The sequence below is a fragment of the Triticum dicoccoides genome, chromosome 7B (genome assembly GCF_002162155.2).
Source record: "Triticum dicoccoides isolate Atlit2015 ecotype Zavitan chromosome 7B, WEW_v2.0, whole genome shotgun sequence".
NCBI classification, from domain to species: domain Eukaryota; kingdom Viridiplantae; phylum Streptophyta; class Magnoliopsida; order Poales; family Poaceae; genus Triticum; species Triticum dicoccoides.
The window spans coordinates 460,885,713-460,892,900 of record NC_041393.1 but is presented as its reverse complement, the minus strand read 5'-3'; positions in this window follow the sequence as shown (position 1 = coordinate 460,892,900).

The window sequence follows — 7,188 nt, the reverse complement described above, 5'->3', positions numbered from 1 at the left end:
CCCCTCTCGGTCATTTTCTCGCCAAATCTGGTAGTGGTTTCGCCGGATTTGGCACCTCTTCGTCCATGTGGCTCCTCTCCGGCCGGTAGTGGGTGGGGTTTTGACATTTTGTGGTTGGTTGCTTCTACTCAAAGGCCTTTTGGTTTGGGATGGTGTGGGCGTCGCCGTCAGTTATCTTTTCCTCATATCGTACAGGGCCTCCACCCCCAGCTTGGGAGAGTCTAGCGATAATCACAACCCTAGCCGCCTCACATCCACCCCCGTTCTCACCACCGCGTGAGATCACAAGTGGGAAAGCCCACGCGGCCACCAAGGACATCGGCGGTGAGGTATGTTCCCTGAGTTGCTTCTTCTGGTCCCTTTTGACAAGTAAGATCTTTTCGGATGCCGGTCGCTTGGCCATGCTCCAGTCGCTTCCATGGGGCCATGTCGAGGTGTGGCTGCTACTTCATCAAGTTGTTTTAGGTGTGCCTCTATTCCTTGCCATCCTCGCCTCCCACTATCTCCCTCCCCCCCACTCGGTCGTTTTCTTGCCAAATATGACAGTGGTTTCGTCGAATCTGGTACATCTTCCTCCCTGTGGCTCCTCTTCGGCCGGTAGTGGGGGTGTGTGACGTTTAGTGGTTGTTCTCTTCTGTTTGCTGGCCTTTTGGTTTGTCACGATGTAGGTGTCGTCGCCGGTTATCTCTTCCTGCATCATGTCGGGCCTCCAGCCCCAGCTTGCCAGTTGTGTTTGACTTTATCATAGGTGATTTCTTGTGCCTCCCTTTTCCGCTAGTTAGTGCTCGTTCACCTGCATGGCCCCTCGTCTACGGTGTAGGTGTCGGCTGGTCTGTTAGTGATGGAAAGGTGGTGGTGTTGCAGGGTGATGTTTCACCTAGGCTCGTTCAAGTAGTGTTGTCTTTATGCTTGGTTGTGATTTTTTGTCCATGCGATGCTTGTGTGTTAGTCGTTGTCGTCGTCGTCGTCATGGTTGTCGAGTTTGAGTCATGTTATAGTTGACTGGTGTCCAGGCTCTTGCAGCAGATGTTTCTCGCCTTTTCATCCCGTATGATGCAGCCTAAGCAAGGATTGCTCGTCTCTGGCCTGTGTTGTTGGGGAACGTAGCAGAAATTCAAAATTTTCCTACGTGTCACCAAGATCTATCTATGGAGAAACCAGCAACGAGGGGAAGGAGAGTGCATCTACATACCCTTGTAGATCGCTAAGCGGAAGCGTTCAAGAGAACGGGGTTGAAGGAGTCGTACTCGTCGTGATTCAAATCACCGGAGATCCTAGTGCCGAACGGATGGCACCTCCGCGTTCAACACACGTACAGCCCGGTGACGTCTCCCACGCCTTGATCCAGCAAGGAGAGAGGGAGAGATTGAGGAAGACTCCATCCAACAGCAGCACAACGGCGTGGTGGTGATGGAGGAGCGTGGCAATCCAGCAGGGCTTCGCCAAGCACCAAGGGAGAGGAGGAGGAGGAGAGGCAGGGCTGCACCAAGAGAGAGAGAAGTTCTCATCTGTTTAGCAGCCCCAAACCTCAACTATATATAGGGGGAAGGGGGGGCTACGCCCCCTTTAGGGTTTCCCACCCCAAGGGGTGCGGCCAAGGGGGGAGGAGTGCCTCCCAAGTCAAGTGGAGGCCTCCCCCTTTAGGGTTTCCCCCTTCCCATGCGCATGGGCCTTGGGGGGTTGGTTCCCTTGGCCCATAAAGGCTAGGGCGCCCCCTTACAGCCCATGCTACTGTATTGGACGTGGTGGAACAATTTCCGGACCTCCGGACCCCTGCGGAATCCTCCGGAACCTTCTGGAAGCTTCCCGGTACAATACCGAAAAAACCCGAACTTTTTTCGGAACCCGAACAACAACTTTCCATATATAAATCTTTACCTCCGGACTATTCCGTAACTCCTCGTGACGTCCGGGATCTCATCCGGGACTCCGAACAACATTCGGTAACCACATACAAACTTCCTTTATAACCCTAGCGTCATCGAACCTTAAGTGTGTAGACCCTACGGGTTCGGGAGACATGCAGACATGACCGAGACGTTCTCCGGTCAATAACCAACAGCGGGATCTGGATACCCATGTTGGCTCCCACATGTTCCACGATGATCTCATCGGATGAACCACGATGTCAAGGACTCAATCGATCCCGTATACAATTCCCTTTGTCTAGCGGTATTGTACTTGCCCGAGATTCGATCGTCGGTATACCGATACCTTGTTCAATCTCGTTACCGGCAAGTCTCTTTACTCGTTCCGTAACACATCATCTCGTGATCAACCCCTTGGTCACATTGTGCACATTATGATGATGTCCTACCGAGTGGGCCCAGAGATACCTCTCCGTTTACACGGAGTGACAAATCCCAGTCTCGATTCGTGCCAACCCAACAGATACTTTCGGAGATACCTGTAATGCACCTTTATAGCCACCCAGTTACGTTGTGACGTTTGGTACACCCAAAGCATTCCTACGGTATACGGGAGTTGCACGATCTCATGGTCTAAGGAAAAGATACTTGACATTAGAAAAGCTTTAGCATACGAACTACACGATCTTTGTGCTAGGCTTAGGATTGGGTCTTGTCCATCACATCATTCTCCTAATGATGTGATCCCGTTATCAATGACATCCAATGTCCATGGTCAGGAAACCGTAACCATCTATTGATCAACGAGCTAGTCAACTAGAGGCTTACTAGGGACATGGTGTTGTCTATGTACCCACACATGTATCTGAGTTTCCTATCAATACAATTATAGCATGGATAATAAACGATTATCATGAACAAGGAAATATAATAATAACTTATTTATTATTGCCTCTAGGGCATATTTCCAACAGTCTCCCACTTGCACTAGAGTCAATAATCCAGTTCACATCGATATGTGATTAACACTCAAGGTCACATCCCCATGTGACTAACACCCAAGAGTTCTGGGTTTGATCATGTTATGCTTGTGAGAGAGGTTATAGTCAACGGGTCTGAACCTTTCAGATCTGTGTGTGCTTTACAAATCTCTATGTCATCTCCTAGATGCAGCTACCACGCTCTATTTGGAGCTATTCCAAATAACTGTTCTACTTGGAGCTATTCTAAATTGTTGCTCCATTATACGTATCCGGTATCTCTACTCAGAGCTATGCGGATAGGTGTCAAGCTTGCATCGACGTAACCCTTTACGACGAACTCTTTTAGCACCTCCATAATCGAGAAAATTCCTTAGTCCACTAGTTACTAAGGATAACTTTGACCGTTGTCCTGTGATTCATTCTTGGATCACTCTTGTACCCCTTGACTGACTCATGGCAAGGCACACTTCAGGTGCGGTACACAGCATAGCATACTGTAGAGCCTACGTCTAAAGCATAGAGGACGACCTTCGTCCTTTCTCTCTTTTCTGCCGAGGTCGAGCTTTAAGTCTGAACTTCGTACCTTACAACTCAGGCAAGAACTTCTTCTTTGACTGATCCATCTTGAACACCTTCAAGATCATGTCAAGGTATGTGCTCATTTGAAAGTATTATTAAGCATTTTGATCTATCCTTATAGATCTTGATGTTCAATGTTCAAGTAGCTTAATCCAGGTTTTCTATTGAAAAACACCTTTCAAATAACCCTATATGCTTTCTAGAAAATCTACGTCATCCCTGATCTATGATATGTCGACAACATATATTCATCAGAAATTCTATAGTGCTCCCACTCACTTCTTTGGAAATACAAGTTTCTCATAAACTTTGTATAAACCCAAAATCTTTGATCATCTTATCAAAGTGCACATTCCAACTCCGAGATGCTTACTCCAGTCCTTAGAAGGATTGCTGGAGCTTTGCATACCTTTTAGCATCCTTAGGATCGACAAAACTTTTCTGATTGTATCACATACAACCTTTCCTTACGAAAACTGGTAAGGAAACTCGTTTTGACATCCATCTGCCAGATTTCATAAATGCAGCTTATGCTAACATGATTCCGACGGACTTAAGCATTGCTACAGATGAGAAAATCTCATCGTAGTCAACTCCTTGAACTTGTGAAAAACTCTTCGCCACAAGTCGAGCTTCATAGACGGTGACATTACCGTCCATGTCCGTCTTCTTCTTAAAGATCCATTTATCTCAATGGCTTGCCGATCATCGGGCAAGTCCACCAAAGTCCATGCTTTGTTCTGATACATGGATCCTATCTCGGATTTCATGGTTTCTAACCATTTGTCGGAATTTGGGCCCACCATCGCTTCTCCAAAACTCGTAGGTTCATTGTTGTCTAGCAACATGACCTTCAAGACAGGATTACTGTACCACTCTGAAGCAGTACACATCCTTGTCACCCTACGAGGTACGGTAGTGACTTGATCCGAAGTTTCATGATCACTATCACAAGCTTCTACTTCAATTGGTGTAGGTACCACAGGAATAACTTCCTGTGCCCTGCTACACACTAGTTGAAGTGATGGTTCAATAACCTCATCAAGTCTCCACCATCCTCCCACTCAACTTTTCGAGAGAAACCTTTCCTCGAGAAAGGACTCGATGCAAGAAACAATCCATATTGCTTTCGGATCTGAATTAGGAGGTATACCCAACTGTTTTGGGTGTCCTATGAAGATGCATTTTATCCGCTTTGGGTTCGAGCTTATCAACCTGAAACTTTTTCACATAAGCATCGCAGCCCCAAACCTTTAAGAAACGACAACTTAGGTTTCTCTAAACCATAATTCATACGGTGTCATCTCAACGGAATTACGTGGTGCCCTATTTAAAGTGAATGTGGTTGTCTCTAATGCCTAACCCATGAACAATAGTGGTAATTCGATAAGAGACATCATGGTATGCACCATATCCAATAGGGTGCAACTATGATGTTCGGACACACCATCACACTATGGTGTTCCAGGCGGTATTAATTGCGAAACAATTTCCACAATGTCTTAATTGTGTGCCAAAACTCGTAACTCAGATATTCATCTCTATGATCATATCATAGACATTTTATCCTCTTGTCACAATGATCTTCTACTTCACTCTGAAATTACTTGAACCATTCAATAATTCAGACTTGTGTTTCATCAAGTAAATATTCTCAACATCTACTCGAATCATCTGTGAAGTAAGAACATAACGATATTCACTGCATGCCTCTGCACTCATTGGACTGCACACATCAAAATGTGTTGCTTCCAACAAGTTGCTATCTTGTTCCATTTTACTGAAACCGAGGCTTTTCAGTCATCTTGCCTATGTGGTATGATTTGCATATCTCAAGTGATCCAAAATCAAGTGAGTCCAAACGATCCATCTGCATGGAGTTTCTTCATGCTATACACCAATAGACATGGTTCACATGTCTCAAACTTTTCAAAAACGAGTGAGTCCAAAGATCCATCAACATGGAGCTTCTTCATGCGTTTTATACCAATATGACTTACATGGCAGTGCCACAAGTAAGTGGTACTATCATTACTATCTTATATTTTTTTGGCATGAAAATGTGTATCACTACGATCGAGATTCAATAAACCATTCAGGTTTAATACTAATCTTGATGGTAGAGGGAGCGTGCGATGTTTGATCACATCAAACTTGGAAACACTTCCAACACATATCGTCAGCTCACCTTTAGCTAGTCTCCGTTTATTCTGTAGCTCTTTTATTTCGAGTTACTAACACTTAGCAACCGAACCGGTATCTCATACCCTGGTGCTACTAGGAGTACTAGTAAAGTACACATTAACATAATGTATATCCAATATACTTCTATCGACCTTGCCAGCCTTCTCATCTACCAAGTATCTAGGGTAATTCTGCTCCAGTGGTTGTTCCCCTTATTCCAGGAGCACTAAGTCTCGGGTTTGGGTTCAACCTTGGGTTTCTTCACTAGAGCAGCAGCTGATTTGCCGTTTCATGAAGTATCCCTTTGTTCCCTTGCCCTTCTTGAAACTAGTGGTTTCACCAACCATCAACAATTGATGCTCCTTCTTGATTTCTACTTTCGCGGTGTCAAACATCACGAATATCTTCAAGGATCATCATATCTATCCCTGATTTGTTATAGTTCATCACAAAGCTCTAGCAGCTTGGTGGTAATGACTTTGGAGAAACATCACTATCTGGAAGATCAACTCCCACTCGATTCAAGTGATTGTTGCACTCAGACAATCTGAGCACAAGCTCAACAATTGAGCTTTTCTCCCTTAGTTTGCAGGCTTAGAAAATCGTCGGAGGTCTCATACCTCTTGTCGTGGGCACGAGCCTAAAATCCCAATTTCAGCCCTCGAAAAATCTTATATGTTCCGCGATGTTTCGAAAACGTCTTTAGTGCCTCAACTCTAAACCGTTTAACTGAACTATCACGTAGTTATCAAAACGTGTATGTCTGATGTTCGCAACATCCACAAATGACGTTTGGGGTTCGTCACACTGAGCAGTGCAATAAGGACATAAGCTTTCTACTATCCGCATAATTGCTACTTTCAACTTTCAACTATATTTTCTCTAGGAACATATCTAAAACAGTAGAACTAAAGCGCGAGCTACGACATAATTTGCAAAATCCTTTTGACTATGTTCAGATAATTAAGTTCATCTTATGAACTCCCACTCAGATAGACATCCCTCTAGTCATCTAAGTGATTACATGATCCGAGTCAACTAGGCCGTGTCCGATCATCACGTGAGACGGACTAGTCATCATCGGTGAACATCTTCATGTTGATCGTATCTACTATACGACTCATGCTCGACCTTTCGGTCTCCGTGTTCCGAGGCCATGTCTGTACATGCTAGGCTCGTCAAGTTAACCCTAAGTGTTTTCGCTATGTAAAACTGTCTTACACCCGTTGTATGTGAACGTAAGAATCCATCACACCCGATCATCACGTGGTGCTTAGAAGCGACGAACTGTAGCAACGGTGCACAGTTAGGGGAGAACACTTCTTGAAATTTTGTAAGGGATCATCTTATTTACTACCGTCGTCCTAAGTAAACAAGATGCATAATCATAATAAACATCACATGCAATTATATAGTTGTGACATGATATGGCCAATATCATATAGCTCCATTGATCTTCATCTTCGGGGCTCCATGATCATCTTGTCACCGGCTTGACACCATGATCTCCATCATCATGATCTCCATCATCGTGTCTTCATGAAGTTGTCACGCCAACGACTACTTCTACTTCT